This window comes from Primulina tabacum, unplaced genomic scaffold (assembly GCF_025594145.1).
Source record: "Primulina tabacum isolate GXHZ01 unplaced genomic scaffold, ASM2559414v2 Contig797, whole genome shotgun sequence".
NCBI classification, from domain to species: Eukaryota; Viridiplantae; Streptophyta; class Magnoliopsida; order Lamiales; family Gesneriaceae; genus Primulina; species Primulina tabacum.
Genome location: NW_027459918.1, coordinates 1 through 15431, shown reverse-complemented (window position 1 = coordinate 15431; position 15431 = coordinate 1). Strand labels below are relative to the sequence as shown.

Genomic DNA, 15431 nt, shown 5'->3' with positions numbered 1-15431 from the left:
CCGACAGTGCCCGAGCTACGTTGATTTCACATGTCTTATCTGGTCCCGATCGAGATTTAGATGATTTGAGCCGAAAATCGCCTGTCAACAAGTAATCAAAAATAGAAAAACACGAAAAGGGGAACAATACGATGACTTCCCACGGGGTCACCCATCCTAGTACTGCTCTCGCCCAAGTACGCTTACATTCGAAGTTCTGATGGGATCCGGTGCATTAGTGCTAGTATGATCGCACCCGACATTGAGTGGATTTTTAATCTTATATCTTTCGAGTACGTGTGGAGCGGGCGACGATGGACAACACGCGGCACTGCTCTCGCCAAATCAAAACCATGAAGTTAAGCGTTCTGGCGCGATGGCCGAGCTAGGATGGGTGACCTTCTTGGAAGTCCTTGTGTCGCGACCGTTTACGTAAATTATGGGTAAAACAGTCGAAATAATTGTTTTTAATGAGTTAACCATCTCCGGAGTAATCTGCGTCACACCCTTCCGCACAGAACCGGCTCACGGCAATATAAATCGCTAAATATTCCAAGAAAATAGAAAAAAATAAGTAGAAGAAAAAGCGAATGTAAAGCTATTATAATGCTTAAGATATGATAAAATGGAACAGGAATCGAATTTCGAATTTCCTAAGCGGATTTCTCGATGAAACGGAAGCTTAACAGAAGCGGAAAATCGCAAATTAGAGTGTCTTAGAGAAGGAATTCGGCTAAAATCTCGCCAACTCATTGCGGAGTAATGAGTCTCGTTCGTTTGCCCGTTTACAATCAAACTAGGCTACAATTTTGTCCAAATCCGGTAGTGCCCGAGCTACGTTGATTTCACATGTCTTATCTGGTCACGATCGAGATTCAGAGGATTTGAGCCGAAAATCGTCTATACACAAGTAATCAGAAATAGAAAAACACGAAAAGGGGTGCATCATGAAGACTTACCAGGGGGTCAGCCATCCTAGTAGTGCTCTCGCCCAAGCACGCTTAACTTCGGAGTTCTGATGGGATCCGATGCATTAGTGCTGGTATGATCGCACCCGACATTGAGTGGGATTTTTATTCTTATATCTCTCGAATACGTGTGGAGTGGGCGACGATGGACAACACGCGGCACTGCTCTCGCCCAATCAGAACCATGAAGTTAAGCGTTTTAGCGCGATGGTAGAGCTAGAATGGGTGACCTTTCTGGGAAGTCCTCGTGTCGCGACCATTTACGTAAATTATGGCTAAAACAGTCGAAATAATTGTTTTTAATGAGTTAACCGTCTCCGGAGTAATCTGCGTCATACCCTTCCGCACAGAATTGGCTCTCGGCAACAAAAATCGCTAAATGTTCCGAGAAAATAGAAAAAAAAATAAGAAGAAGAAAATAGCGAATGTTAAGCTGTAATTATAACTGAGATACCATAAAATGGAACAGGAATCTAATTTCGAACTTCCTAAGCGGATTTCTTGAGGAAACGGAAGCTTAAAAGAAGCGAAAAATCGCAAATTAGAGAGTCTTAGAGAAGGAATTCGGCTAAAATCTCGCCAGCTCATTGCAGAGTAATGAGTCTCATTCGTTTGTCCGTTTACAATCAAATTCGGCTACAATTTTGTCAAATCCGGCAGTGCCCGAGATAAGTTGATTTCACATGTCTTATCTGGTCCCGATCGAGATTCAGATATTTGAGCCGAAAATCGTATGTCAACAAGTAATCAAAAATAGAAAAACACGAAAAGGGGTACAACAAGTGGACTTCACAGGGGGTCACCCATCCTAGTACTGCTCTCGCCCAAGCACGCTTAACTTCGGAGTTCTGATGGGATCCGGTGCATTATTGCAGGTATGATCGCACCCGAAATTGAGTGGGATTTTTATTCTTATATCTCTCGAGTACGTGTGAAGCGGGCGACGATGAACAACACGCGACACTGCTCTCGCCAAATCAGAACCATGAAGTTAAGCGTTCTGGCGCGATGGCAGAGCTAGGATGGGTGACCTCCATGGGAAGTCCTCGTGTCGCGACCGTTTACGTAATTTATAGCTAAAGCAGTCGAAATAATTGTTTTTAATGAGTTAACCGACTCGGAGTAATCGGCGTCATACTCTTTTCCGCACAGAACCGGCTCACGACAACAAAAATCGCTAAATGTTCTTAAAAATACAAAAAAAATAAGAAGAAGAAAATAGCGAATGTAAAGCTATTAACAGAAGCGGAAAATCGCAAATTAGAGGGTCTTAGAGAAGGAATTCGGCTAAAATCTCGCCAGCTCATTGCGTAGCATTTAGTCTCAGTCATTTGCTTGTTTACCCATCCTAGTACTGCTCTTGCCCAAGCACGCTTAACTTCGGAGTTCTGATTGGATCCGGTGCATTAGTGCAGGTATGATCGCACCCGACATTGAGTGGGATGTTTATTCTTATATCTCTCTAGTACGTGTGGAGCGGGCGACGATGGACAACACGCGGCACTGCACTCGCCCAATCAGAACTATGAAGTTAAGCGTTCTGGCGCGATGGCCGAGCTAGGATGGGTGACCTTCCTGGGAAGTCATTGTGTCCCGACCGTTTACGTAAATTATGGCTAAAACAGTCGAAATAATTGTTTTAATGAGTTAACCGTCTCCGGAGTAATCTGCGTCATACCCTTCCACACAGAACCGGCTCACAGCAACAAAAATCGCTAAATGTTCCCAGAAAGTAGAAAAAAAATAAGAGGAAGAAAATAGCAAATGTAAAGCTATTATTATGCCTGAGATACGATAAAATGGAACAGGAAACGAATTTCGAACTTCCTAAGCAGATTTCTCGAGGAAACGGAAGCTTAACAGAAGCGGAAAGTCGCAAATTAGAGGTCTTAGAGATGGAATTCGCCTAAAATCTCGCCAGCTCATTTCGGAGTAATGATTCTCGGTCGTTTGCTCGTTTACAATCAAATTAGCCTACAATTTTATCCAAATCCGGCAGTGCCCGAGCTACGTTGATTTCACATGTCTTATTTGGTCCCGATCGAGATTCAGATGATTTGAGCCGAAAATCGGCTGTCAACAATTAATCAAAAATAGAAAAACACGAAAAGGGGTGCAACACGAGGACTTCCCAGGGGGTCAGACATCCTAGTACTACTCTTGCCCAAGCATGCTTAACTTCGGAGTTCTGATGGGATCCGGTGCATTAGTGCTGGTATGATCGCACCCGATATTGAGTGGGAAGTTTATTCTTATATCTATCGAGTACGTGTGGAGCGGGCGACGATGGACAACACGCGGCACTGCTCTCGCTCAATAAGAACCATGAAGTTAAGCGTTCTGGCGCGATGGCAGAGCTAGGATGGGTCACCTTCCTGGGAAGTCCTCGTGTCGCCACCGTTTACGTAAATTAGGGCTAAAACTGTCGAAATAATTGTTTTTAATGATTTCACATGTCTTATATGGTTTCGATCGAGATTCAGATGATTTGAGCCGAATATCGTCTGTCAACAAGTAATCAAAAATAGAAAAACAAGAAAAGGGGTGCATCACGAGGACTTAGCAGGGGGTCACCCATCCTAGTACTGCTCTCGCCCAAGCACGCTTAACTTTGGAGTTCTAATGGGATCCGGTGCATTAGTGTTGGTATGATCGCACCCGACATTGAGTGGGATTTTTATTCTTATATCCCTCGAGTACGTGTGGAGCGGGCGGCGATAGACAACACGCGGCATTGCTCTCGCCCAATAAAAACCATGAAGTTAGCGTTCTGGCCCGATGGCAGAGTTAGGATGGGTGACCTCCCTGGGAAGTCCTCGTGTCGCGACCGTTTACGTAAATTATGGCTAAAACAGTCGAAATAATTGTTTTAATGAGTTAACCGTCTCTGGAGTAATCTGCGTCATACCCTTCCGCACAGAACCGGCTCACAACAATAAAAATCGCTAAATGTTCCCAGAAAATAGAAAAAAAATAAGAAGAAGAAAATAGCGAATATAAAGCTATTATTATGTCTGAGATACGATAAAATAGAACAAGAATCGAATTTAGAACTTCCTAAGCGGATTTCTCGAGGAAACAGAAGCTTAACAGAAGCGGAAAATCGCAAATTAGAGGATCTTAGAGAAGGAATTCGGCTAAAATCTCGCCAGCTTATTGCGTAGTAATGAGTCTCGTCCGTTTGCCCGTTTACAATCAAATTAGCCTACAATTTTGTCCAAATCCGGCAGTGCCCGAGCTACTCTCATTTCACATGTCTTATCTGGTCTCGATCGAGATTCAGATGATTTGAGCCGAAAATCGTCTGTCAACAAGTAATCAAAAAAAGAAAAACACGAAAAGGGGTGCAACACGAGGACTTCCTAGGGGGTCACTCATCCTAGTACTGCTCTCGCCCAAGCACGCTTAACTTCGAAGTTCTGATGGGATCCGGTGCATTATTGCTGGTATGATCGCAACGGACATTGAGTGGGATGTTTATTCTTATATCCCTCGAGTACGTTTGGAGCAGGCGGCGATGGACAACACGCGGCACTGCTCTCGCCCAATCATAACCATGAAGTTAAGCGTCCTGACGCGATGGCAGAGCGAGGATGGGTGACCACCCTGGGAAGACCTCGTGTCGCGAGCGTTTACGTAAATTATGGATAAAACAGTCGAAATAATTGTTTTTAATGAGTGAACCGTCTCCGGAGTAATCTGCGTCATACCCTTCCGCACAGAACCGGCTCACGACAACAAAAACCGATAAATGTTCCCAGAAAATAGAAAAAAAAATAAGAAGAAGGAAAAAACGAATGTAAAGCTATTATTATTCTTGGGATACGATAAAATGGAACCAGAATCGAATTTCGAACTTCCTAAGCGGATTTCTCGAGGAAACGAAAGCTTAACAGAAGCGGTAAATCGCAAATTAGAGGGTCTTAGAGAAGGAATTCGGCTAAAATCTCGTCAGCTCATTGCGTAGTAATGAGTCTCGTCCGTTTGCCCGTTTACAATCAAATTAGCCTACAATTTTGTCCAAATCCGGCAGTGCCCGAGCTACTTTCATTTCACATGTCTTATCTGGTCCGATCGAGATTCAGATGATTTGAGCCCAAAATCGTCTGTCAAAAAGTAATCAAAAATAAAAAAAAACACGAAAAAGGGTGCAACACGAGGACTTCCCAGGGGGTCACCCATCCTTGTATTGCTCTCGCCCATCTTAACTTCGGAGTTCTGATGGGATCCGGTGCATTAGTGCTGGTATGATCGCACCCGACATTGAGTGGGATGTTTATTCTTATATCCCTCGAGTACGTGTGGAGCGGGCGGCGATGGAAAACACGCGGCACTGTTCTCGCCCAATCATAACCATAAATTTAAGCGTTCTGGCGCGATGGCAGAGCTAGGATGGGTGACCTCCCTGGGAAGACCTCGTGTCGCGACCGTTTACGTAAATTATGAATAAAACAGTCGAAATAATTGTTTTTCATGAGTTAACCGTCTCCGGAGTAATCTGCGTCATACCCTTCCGCACAGAACCGGCTCACGACAACAAAAATTGATAAATGTTCCCAGAAAATAGAAAAAAAAATAAGAAGAAGGAAATAACGAATGTAAAGCTATTATTCTTGGGATAAGATAAAATGGAACCAGAATTGAATTTCGAACTTCGTAAGCGGATTTCTCGAGGAAACGAAAGCTTAACAGAAGCGGTAAATCGCAAATTAGAGGGTCTTAGAGAAGGAATTCGGCTAAAATCTCGCCAGCTCATTGCGAAGTAATGAGTCTCGTTCGTTTGCCCGTTTACAATCAAATTAGGCTACAATTTTGTTCAAATCCGGCAGTGCCTGAGCTACTTTGATTTCACATGTCTTATCTGGTCACGATCGAAATTCAGATGATTTGAGCCGAAAATCGTCTGTCAACAATTAATCAAAAATAGAAAAACAAGAAAAGGGATACAACACGAGGAATTCCCAAGGGGTCACCCATCCTAGTATAGCTCTCGTCCAAGAAAGTCGCAAATTAGAGGTCTTAGAGATGGAATTAGCCTAAAATCTCGCCAGCTCATTTCGGAGAATGAGTCTCGTCCGTTTGCCCGTTTACAATCAAATTAGCTTACAATTTTGTCCAAATCCGGCAGTGCCCGAGCTACTTTCATTTCACATGTCTTATCTGGTCCCGATCGAGATTCAGATGATTTGAGCCGAAAATCGTCTGTCAACAAGTAATCAAAAATAGAAAAACACGAAAAAGGGTGCAACACAAGGACTTCCCAGGGGGTCACCCATCCTAGTACTGCTCTCGCCCAAGCACGCTTAACGTTGGAGTTCTAATGGGATCCGGTGCATTAGTGCTAGTATGATCGCACCCGACATTGAGTGGGATGTTTATCCTTATATCCCTCGAGTACGTGTGGAGCGGGCGGCGATGGACAACACGCGGCACTGCTCTCGCCCAATCATAACCATGAAGTTAAGCGTCCTGGCGCGATGGCAGAGCTAGGATGGGTGACCACCCTGGGAAGACCTTGTGTCGCGACCGTTTACGTAAATTATGGATAAAACAGTCGAAATAATTGTTTTTAATGAGTTAACCGTCTCCGGAGTAATCTGCGTCATACCTTTCCGCACAGAACCAGCTCACAACAACAAAAACCGATAAATGTTATCAGAAAATAGAAAAAAAATAAGAAGAAGGAAATAACGAATGTAAAGCAATTATTATGCCTAGGATACGATAAAATGGAACCGGAATCGAATTTCGAACTTCCTAAGCGGATTTCTCGAGGAAACGAAAGCTTAACAGAAGCGGTAAATCGCAAATTAGAGGGTCTTAGAGAAGGAATTCGGCTAAAATCTCGTCAGCTCATTGCGTAGTAATGAGTCTCGTCCGTTTGCCCGTTTACAATCAAATTAGCCTACAATTTTGTCCAAATCCGGCATTGCCCGAGCTACTTTCATTTAACATGTCTTATCTGATCCCGATCGAGATTCAGATGATTTGAGCCGAAAATCGTCTGTCAACAAGTAATCAAAAATAGAAAAACACGAAAAGGGGTGCAACAAGAGGACTTCCCAGGGGGTCACCCATCCTAGTACTGCGCTTTCGCCCAAGCACGCTTAACTTCGGAGTTCTGATGGGATCCGGTGCATTAGTGCTGGTATGATCGCACCCGACATTGAGTGGGATGTTTATCCTTATATCCCTCGAGTACGTGTGGAGCGGGCGGCGATGGACAACACGCGGCACTGCTCTCGCCCAATCATAACAATGAAGTTAAGCGTTCTGGCGCGATTGTAGAGCTAGGATGGGTGACCTCCCTGGGAAGACCTCGTGTCGCGACCGTTTACGTAAATTATGGATAAAACAGTCGAAATAATTGTTTTTAATGAGTTAACCGTCTCCGAAGTAATCTGCGTCATACCCTTCCGCACAGAACCGGCTCACGACAACAAAAATCGATTAATGTTCCCAGAAAATAGAAAAAAAATAAGAAGAAGGAAATAACGAATGTAAAGCTATTATTATGCCTGGGATACGATAAAATGGAACCGGATTCGAATTTCGAACTTCCTAAGCGGATTTCTCGAGAAAACGAAAGCTTAACAGAAGCGGTAAATCGCAAATTAGATGGTCTTAGAGAAGGAATTCGGCTAAAATCTCGCCAGCTCATTGCGTAGTAATGAGTCTCGTCCGTTTGCCCGTTTACAATCAAATTAGCCTACAATTTTGTCCAAATCCGGCAGTGCCCGAGCTACTTTCATTTCACATGTCTTATCTGGTCCCGATCGAGATTCAGATGATTTGAGCCGAAAATCGTCTGTCAACAAGTAATCAAAAAAAGAAAAACACGAAAAAGGGTGCAACACGAGGACTTCCCAGGGGGTCACCCATCCTAGTACTGTTCTCGCCCAAGCACACTTAACTTCGGAGTTCTGATGGGATCCGGTGCATTAGTGCTTGTATGATCGCACCCGTCATTGAGTGGGATGTTTATTCTTATATCCCTCGAGTACGGGTGGAGCAAGCGGCGATGGACAACACCCGGCACTGTTCTCGCCCAATCAGAACCATGAAGTTAAGCGTTCTGGTGCGATGGCAGAGCTATGATGGGTGACCTCCCTGGGAAGACCTCGTGTCGCAACCGTTTACGTAAATTATGGATAAAACAGTCGAAATAATTGTTTTTAATGAGTTAACCGTCTCCAGAGTAATCTGCGTCATACCCTTCCGTACAGAACCGGCTCACGACAACAAAAATCGATAAATGTTCCCAGAAAATAGAAAAAAAATAAGAAGAAGGAAATAACGAATGTAAAGCTATTATTATGCCTCGGATACGATAAAATGGAACCGGAATCGAATTTCGAACTTCGTAAGCGGATTTCTCGAGAAAACGAAAGCTGAACAGAAGCGGTAAATCGCAAATTAGAGGGTCTTAGAAAAGGAATTCGGCTAAAACCTCGTCAGCTCATTGCGTAGTAATGAGTCTCGTCCGTTTGCCCGTTTAGAATCAAATTAGCCTACAATTTTGTCCAAATCCGGCAGTGCCCGAGCTACTTTCATTTCACATGTTTTATCTGGTCCCGATCGAGATTCAGATGATTTGAGCCGAAAATCGTGTGTCAACAAGTAATCAAAAATAGAAAAACACGAAAAGGGGTGCAACACGAGGACTTCCCAGGGGGTCACCCATCCTAGTACTGCACTTTCGCCCAAGCACGCTTAACTTCGGAGTTCTGATGGGATCCGGTGCATTAGTGCTGGTATGATCGCACCCGACATTGAGTGGGATGTTTATTCTTATATCCCTCGAGTACGTGTGGAGCGGGCGGCGATGGACAACACGCGGCACTGGTCTCGCCCAATCATAACCATGAAGTTAAGCGTTCTGACGCGATGGCAGAGCTATGATGGGTGACCTCCCTGGGAAGACCTCGTGTCGCGACCGTTTACGTAAATTATGGTTAAAACAGTCGAAATAATTGTTTTTAATGAGTTCACCGTCTCCGGAGTAATCTGCGTCATACCCTTCCGCCCAAAACCGGCTCACGACAACAAAAATCGATAAATGTTCCCAGAAAATAGAAAAAAAATAAGAAGAAGAAAATAACGAATGTAAAGCTGTTATTATGCCTGGGATACGATAAAATGGAACTAGAATCGAATTTCGAACTTCCTAAGCGGATTTCTCGAGGAAACGAAAGCTTAACAGAAGCGGTAAATCGCAAATTAGAGGGTCTTAGAGAAGAAATTCGGATAAAATCTCGTCAGCTCATTGCGTAGTAATGAGTCTCGTCCGTTTGCCCGTTTACAATCAAATTAGCCTACAATTTTGTTCAAATCCGGCAGTGCCCGAGCTACTTTCATTTAACATGTCTTATCTGGTCCCGATCGAGATTCAGATGATTTGAGCCGAAAATCGTCTGTCAACAAGTAATCAAAAATAGAAAAACACGAAAAGGGGTGCAACACGAGGACTTTCCAGGGGGTCACCCATCCTAGTACTGCGCTTTCGCCCAAGCACGCTTAACTTCGGAGTTCTGATGGGATCCGGTGCATTAGCGCTGGTATGATCGCACCCGACATTGAGTGGGATGTTTATTCTTATATCCCTCGAGTACGTGTGGAGCGGGCGGCGATGGACAACACGCGGCACTGCTCTCGCCCAATCATAACCATGAAGTTAAGCGTTCTGGCGCGATGGCAGAGCTAGGATGGGTGACCTCCCTTGGAAGACCTCGTATCGCGACCGTTTATGTAAATTATGGATAAAACAGTCGAAATAATTGTTTTTAATGAGTTAACCGTCTCCGGAGTAATCTGCGTCATACCCTTCCGCACAGAACCGGCTCACGACAACAAAAATCGATAAATGTTCCCAGAAAATAGAAAAAAAATAAGAAGAAGGAAATAACGAATGTAAAGCTACTATTATGCCTCGGATACGATAAAATGGAACCGGAATCGAATTTGGAACTTCCTAAGCGGATTTCTCGAGAAAACGAAAGCTGAACAGAAGCGGTAAATCGCAAATTAGAGGGTCTTAGAGAAGGAATTCGGCTAAAATCTTGCCAGCTCATTGCTTAGTAATGAGTCTCGTCCGTTTGCCCGTTTACAATCAAATTAGCCTACAATTTTGTCCAAATCCGGCAGTGCCCGAGCTACTTTCATTTCACATGTCTTATCTGGTCCCGATCGAGATTCAGATGATTTGAGCCGAAACTCGTCTGTCAACAAGTAATCAGAAATAGAAAAACACGAAAAAGGGTGCAACACGAGGACTTCCCAGAGGGTCACCCATCTTAGTACTGCTCTCACCCAAGCACGCTTAACTTCGTAGTTCTAATGGGATCCGGTGCATTAGTGCTGGTATGATCGCACCCGACATTGAATGGGATGTTTATTCTTATATCCCTCGAGTACGTGTGGAGCGGGCGGCGATGGACAACACGCGGCACTGCTCTCTCCCAATCATAACCATGAAGTTAAGCGTTCTGGCTCGATGGCAGAGGTAGAATGGGTGACCTCCCTGGGAAGACCTCGTGTCGCTACCGTTTACGTAAATTATAGATAAAACAATCGAAATAATTGTTTTTAATGAGTTGACCGTCTCCGGAGTAATCTGCGTCATACCCTTCCGCACCGAACCGGCTCACGACAACAAAAATCGATAAATGTTTCCAGAAAATAAAAAAAAAATAAGAAGAAGGAAATAACGAATGTAAAGCTATTATTATTCTTAGGATACGATAAAATGGAACCAGAATCGAATTTCGAACTTCCTAAGCGGATTTCTCGAGGAAACGAAAGCTTAACAGAAGCGGTAAATCTCAAATTAGAGGGTCTTAGAGAAGGAATTCGGCTAAAATCTCGTCAGCTCATTGCGTAGTAATGAGTCTCGTCCGTTTGCCCGTTTACAATCAAATTAGCCTACAATTTTGTCCAAATCCGGCAGTGCCCGAGCTACTTTCTTTTCACATGTCTTATCTGGTCCCGATCGAGATTCAGATGATTTGAGCCGAAAATCGTATGTCAACATGTAATCAAAAATAGAAAAACAAGAAAAGGGGTGCAACACGAGGACTTTCCAGGAGGTTAGCCATCCTAGTACTGCTCTCGCCCAAGCACCTTAACTTCGGAGTTCTGATGGGATCCGGTGCATTAGTGCTGGTATGATCGCACCCGACATTGAGTGGGATGTTTATTCTTATATCCCTCGAGTACGTGTGGAGCGGGCGGCGATGGACAACACGTGGCACTACTCTCGCCCATGCATAACCATGAAGTTAAGCGTTCTGGCGCGATGGCAGAGCTAGGATGGGTGACCTCCTTGGGAAAACCTCGTGTCGCGACCGTTTACGTAAATTATGGATAAAACAGTCGAAATATTGTTTTTAATGAGTTAACCGTCTCCGGAGTAATCTGCGTCATACCCTTCCGCACAGAACCGGCTCACGACAACAAAAATCGATAAATGTTCCCAGAAAATAGAAAAAAAATAAGAAGAAGGAAATAACGAATGTAAAGCTATTATTATGCTTAGGATACGATAAAATGGAACCGGAATCGAATTTCGAACTTCCTAAGCGGATTTCTCGAGGAAACTGAAAGCTTAACAGAAGCGGTAAATCGCAAATTAGAGGGTCTTAGAGAAGGAATTCGGCTAAAATCTCGTCAGCTCATTGCGTAGTAATGAGTCTCGTCCGTTTGCCCGTTTACAATCAAATTAGCCTACAATTTTGTCCCAATCCGGCAGTGCCCGAGCTACTTTCATTTCACATGTCTTATCTAGTCCCGATCGAGATTCAGATGATTTGAGCCGAAAATCGTCTGTCAACAAGTAATCAAAAATAGAAAAACACGAAAAGGGGTGCAACACGAGGACTTCCCAGGGGGTCACCCATCCTAGTACTGCGCTTTCGCCCAAGCACGCTTAACTTCGTAGTTCTGATGTGATCCGGTGCATTAGTGCTGGTATGATCGCACCCGACATTGAGTTGGATGTTTATTCTTATATCCCTCGAGTACGGGTGGAGCAAGCGGCGATGGACAACACCCGGCACTGTTCTCGCCCAATCAGAACCATGAAGTTAAGCATTCTGGCGCGATGGCAGAGCTATGATGGGTGACCTCCCTGGGAAGACCTCGTGTCGCAACCGTTTACGTAAATTATGGATAAAACAGTCGAAATAATTGTTTTTAATGAGTTAACCGTCTCCAGAGTAATCTGCGTCATATCCTTCCGTACAGAACCGGCTCACGACAACAAAAATCGATAAATGTTCCCAGAAAATAGAAAAAAATAAGAAGAAGAAAATAACGAATGTAAAGCAATTATTATGTTTGGGATACGATAAAATGGAACCGGAATCGAATTTCGAACTTCCTAAGCGGATTTCTCGAGGAAACGAAAGCTTAACAGAAGCGGTAAATCGCAAATTAGAGGGTCTTAGAGAAGGAATTCGGCTAAAATCTCGTCAGCTCATTGCGTAGTAATGAGTCTCGTCCGTTTGCCCGTTTACAATCAAATTAGCCTACAATTTTGTCCAAATCCGGCAGTGCCCGAGCTACTTTCATTTCACATGTCTTATCTGGTCCTCGATCGAGATTCAGATGATTTGAGCCGAAAATCGTCTGTCAACAAGTAATCAAAATAGAAAAACACGAAAAGGGGTGCAACACGAGGACTTCCCAGGGGGTCACCCATCCTAGTACTGCGCTTTCGCCCAAGCACGCTTAACTTCGGAGTTCTGATGGGATCCGGTGCATTAGTGCTGGTATGATCGCACCCGACATTGAGTGGGATGTTTATTCTTATATCCCTCGAGTACGTGTGGAGCGGGCGGCGATGGACAACACGCGGCACTGCTCTCGCCCAATCATAACCATGAAGTTAAGCGTTCTGGCGCGATGGCAGAGCTAGGATGGGTGACCTCCCTGGGAAGACCTCGTGTCGCGACCGTTTACGTAAATTATGGATAAAACAGTCGAAATAATTGTTTTTAATGAGTTAACCGTCTCCGGAGTAATCTGCGTCATACCCTTCCGCACAGAACCGGCTCACGACAACAAAAATCGATAAATGTTCCCAGAAAATAGAAAAAAAATAAGAAGAAGGAAATAACGAATGTAAAGCTATTATTATGCCTGGGATACGATAAAATGGAACCGGAATCGAATTTCGAACTTCCTAAGCGGATTTCTCGAGGAAACGAAAGCTTAACAGAAGCGGTAAATCGCAAATTAGAGGGTCTTAGAGAAGGAATTCGGCTAAAATCTCGTCAGCTCATTGCGTAGTAATGAGTCTCGTCCGTTTGCCCGTTTACAATCAAATTAGCCTACAATTTGTCCAAATCCGGCAGTGCCCGAGCTACTTTCATTTCACATGTCTTATCTGGTCCGATCGAGATTCAGATGATTTGAGCCGAAAATCGTCTGTCAACAAGTAATCAAAAATAGAAAAACACGAAAAGGGGTGCAACACGAGGACTTCCCAGGGGGTCACCCATCCTAGTACTGCGCTTTCGCCCAAGCACGCTTAACTTCGGAGTTCTGATGGGATCCGGTGCATTAGTGCTGGTATGATCGCACCCGACATTGAGTGGGATGTTTATTCTTATATCCCTCGAGTACGTGTGGAGCGGGCGGCGATGGACAACACGCGGCACTGCTCTCGCCCAATCATAACCATGAAGTTAAGCGTTCTGGCGCGATGGCAGAGCTAGGATGGGTGACCTCCCTGGGAAGACCTCGTATCGCGACCGTTTACTGTAAATTATGGATAAAACAGTCAAAATAATTGTTTTTAATGAGTTAACCGTCTCCGGAGTAATCTGCGTCATACCCTTCCGCACAGAACCGGCTCACGACAACAAAAATCGATAAATGTTCCCAGAAAATAGAAAAAAAATAAGAAGAAGGAAATAACGAATGTAAAGCTATTATTATGCCTCGGATACGATAAAATGGAACCTGAATCGAATTTCGAACTTCTAGGCGGATTTCTGGAGGAAACGAAAGTTGAACAAAAGCGGTAAATCGCAAATTAGAGGGTATTAGAGAAGGAATTCGGCTAAAATCTCGTCAGCTTAATGCGTAGTAATGAGTCTCGTCCGTTTGCCCATTTACAATCAAATTAGCCTACAATTTTGTCCAAATCCGGCAGTGCCCGATCTACTTTCATTTCACATGTCTTATCTGGTCCCGATCGAGATTCAGATGATTTGAGCCGAAAATCGGATGTCAACAAGTAATCAAAAATAGAAAAACACGAAAAGGGGTGCAACACGAGGACTTCCAAGGAGGTTAGCCATCCTAGTACTGCTCTCGCCCAAGCACCTTAACTTCGGAGTTCTGATGGGATCCGGTGCATTAGTGCTGGTATGATCGCACCCGACATTGAGTGGGATGTTTATTCTTATATCCCTCGAGTACGTGTGGAGCGGGCGGCGATGGACAACACGCGGCACTGCTCTCGCCCAATCATAACCATGAAGTTAAGCGTTCTGGCTCGATGGCAGAGGTAGGATGGGTGACCTCCCTGGGAAGACCTCGTGTCGCGACCGTTTACGTAAATTATGGATAAAACAGTTGAAATAATTGTTTTTAATGAGTTGACCGGCTCACGACAACAAAAATCGATAAATGTTCCCAGAAAATAGAAAAAAAAATAAGAAGAAGGAAATAACAAATGTACAGCAATTATTATGTTTGGGATACGATAAAATGGAACCGGAATCGAATTTCAAACTTCCTAAGCGGATTTCCCGAGGAAACGAAAGCTTAACAGAAGCGGTAAATCGCAAATTAGAGTGTCTTAGAGATGGAATTCGGCTAAAATCTCGTCAGCTCATTGCGTAGTAATGAGTCTCGTCCGTTTGCCGTTTACAATCAAATTAGCCTACAATTTTGTCCAAATCCGGCATTTCCCGAGCTACTTTCATTTCATCATGTCTTATATGGTCTCGATCGAGATTCAGATGATTTGAGCCGAAAATCGTCTGTAACAAGTAATCAAAAATAGAAAAACACGAAAAGGGTGCAACACGAGACTTCCCAGGGGGTCACACATCCTAGTACTGCGCTTTCGCCCAAGCACGCTTACTCGGAGTTCGATGGGATCCGGTGCATTAGTGCTGGTATGATCGCACCCGACATTGAGTGGGATGTTTATTCTTATATCCCTCGAGTACGTGTGGACGGGCGGCGATGGACAACACGCGGCAATGCTCGCGCCCAATCATAATGAAGTTAAGCGTTCTGACGCGATGGCAGAGCTGGGGTGACCTCCCGAAGACCTCGTGTCGCGATCGTTTACGTAAATTATGAGATAAAACAGTCAAAATAATGTTTTTAATGAGTTCACCGTCTCCAGAGTAATCTGCGTCATACCCTTCCGCACAGAACCGCTCACAACAACAAAAAATCGTAAATGTTCCCAAAAAAGAAAAAAAAATAAGAAAAGGAAATAACGAATGTAAAGCTATTATTATG

The 15431-nt window shown here is 44.1% G+C and overlaps 15 non-coding genes and 4 pseudogenes across 15 annotated transcripts; all 19 read right to left on the bottom strand.

Annotated features, from left to right (window-relative positions):
* Positions 1 to 118: 118 nt before the first annotated feature.
* Positions 119 to 237, bottom strand: LOC142535072 (5S ribosomal RNA; annotated as a pseudogene).
* A 679-nt stretch (positions 238 to 916) lies between these two features.
* On the bottom strand, positions 917 to 1035 carry LOC142535128 (5S ribosomal RNA; annotated as a pseudogene).
* Positions 1036 to 1717: 682 nt separating this feature from the next.
* LOC142535096 (5S ribosomal RNA) lies at positions 1718 to 1836 on the bottom strand. Its single transcript, XR_012817363.1, has one exon. It is a non-coding gene; the product is annotated as a 5S ribosomal RNA (ribosomal RNA).
* A 1221-nt stretch (positions 1837 to 3057) lies between these two features.
* On the bottom strand, positions 3058 to 3176 carry LOC142535092 (5S ribosomal RNA). The gene has a single exon (XR_012817359.1). It is a non-coding gene; the product is annotated as a 5S ribosomal RNA (ribosomal RNA).
* Positions 3177 to 3488: 312 nt separating this feature from the next.
* On the bottom strand, positions 3489 to 3607 carry LOC142535107 (5S ribosomal RNA). Its single transcript, XR_012817373.1, has one exon. It is a non-coding gene; the product is annotated as a 5S ribosomal RNA (ribosomal RNA).
* A 681-nt stretch (positions 3608 to 4288) lies between these two features.
* LOC142535109 (5S ribosomal RNA) lies at positions 4289 to 4407 on the bottom strand. The gene has a single exon (XR_012817375.1). It is a non-coding gene; the product is annotated as a 5S ribosomal RNA (ribosomal RNA).
* A 685-nt stretch (positions 4408 to 5092) lies between these two features.
* LOC142535071 (5S ribosomal RNA) lies at positions 5093 to 5206 on the bottom strand (annotated as a pseudogene).
* A 980-nt stretch (positions 5207 to 6186) lies between these two features.
* LOC142535085 (5S ribosomal RNA) lies at positions 6187 to 6305 on the bottom strand. The gene has a single exon (XR_012817352.1). It is a non-coding gene; the product is annotated as a 5S ribosomal RNA (ribosomal RNA).
* A 683-nt stretch (positions 6306 to 6988) lies between these two features.
* LOC142535093 (5S ribosomal RNA) lies at positions 6989 to 7109 on the bottom strand. Its single transcript, XR_012817360.1, has one exon. It is a non-coding gene; the product is annotated as a 5S ribosomal RNA (ribosomal RNA).
* A 683-nt stretch (positions 7110 to 7792) lies between these two features.
* LOC142535076 (5S ribosomal RNA) lies at positions 7793 to 7911 on the bottom strand. The gene has a single exon (XR_012817347.1). It is a non-coding gene; the product is annotated as a 5S ribosomal RNA (ribosomal RNA).
* Positions 7912 to 8594: 683 nt separating this feature from the next.
* Positions 8595 to 8715, bottom strand: LOC142535124 (5S ribosomal RNA). Its single transcript, XR_012817388.1, has one exon. It is a non-coding gene; the product is annotated as a 5S ribosomal RNA (ribosomal RNA).
* A 683-nt stretch (positions 8716 to 9398) lies between these two features.
* Positions 9399 to 9519, bottom strand: LOC142535095 (5S ribosomal RNA). The gene has a single exon (XR_012817362.1). It is a non-coding gene; the product is annotated as a 5S ribosomal RNA (ribosomal RNA).
* Positions 9520 to 10202: 683 nt separating this feature from the next.
* LOC142535087 (5S ribosomal RNA) lies at positions 10203 to 10321 on the bottom strand. Its single transcript, XR_012817354.1, has one exon. It is a non-coding gene; the product is annotated as a 5S ribosomal RNA (ribosomal RNA).
* A 683-nt stretch (positions 10322 to 11004) lies between these two features.
* On the bottom strand, positions 11005 to 11122 carry LOC142535097 (5S ribosomal RNA). Its single transcript, XR_012817364.1, has one exon. It is a non-coding gene; the product is annotated as a 5S ribosomal RNA (ribosomal RNA).
* A 683-nt stretch (positions 11123 to 11805) lies between these two features.
* Positions 11806 to 11926, bottom strand: LOC142535103 (5S ribosomal RNA). The gene has a single exon (XR_012817369.1). It is a non-coding gene; the product is annotated as a 5S ribosomal RNA (ribosomal RNA).
* Positions 11927 to 12608: 682 nt separating this feature from the next.
* On the bottom strand, positions 12609 to 12729 carry LOC142535084 (5S ribosomal RNA). Its single transcript, XR_012817351.1, has one exon. It is a non-coding gene; the product is annotated as a 5S ribosomal RNA (ribosomal RNA).
* A 681-nt stretch (positions 12730 to 13410) lies between these two features.
* Positions 13411 to 13531, bottom strand: LOC142535082 (5S ribosomal RNA). The gene has a single exon (XR_012817350.1). It is a non-coding gene; the product is annotated as a 5S ribosomal RNA (ribosomal RNA).
* Positions 13532 to 14214: 683 nt separating this feature from the next.
* Positions 14215 to 14332, bottom strand: LOC142535094 (5S ribosomal RNA). Its single transcript, XR_012817361.1, has one exon. It is a non-coding gene; the product is annotated as a 5S ribosomal RNA (ribosomal RNA).
* A 641-nt stretch (positions 14333 to 14973) lies between these two features.
* On the bottom strand, positions 14974 to 15090 carry LOC142535078 (5S ribosomal RNA; annotated as a pseudogene).
* Between the last annotated feature and the right edge of the window lie 341 nt (positions 15091 to 15431).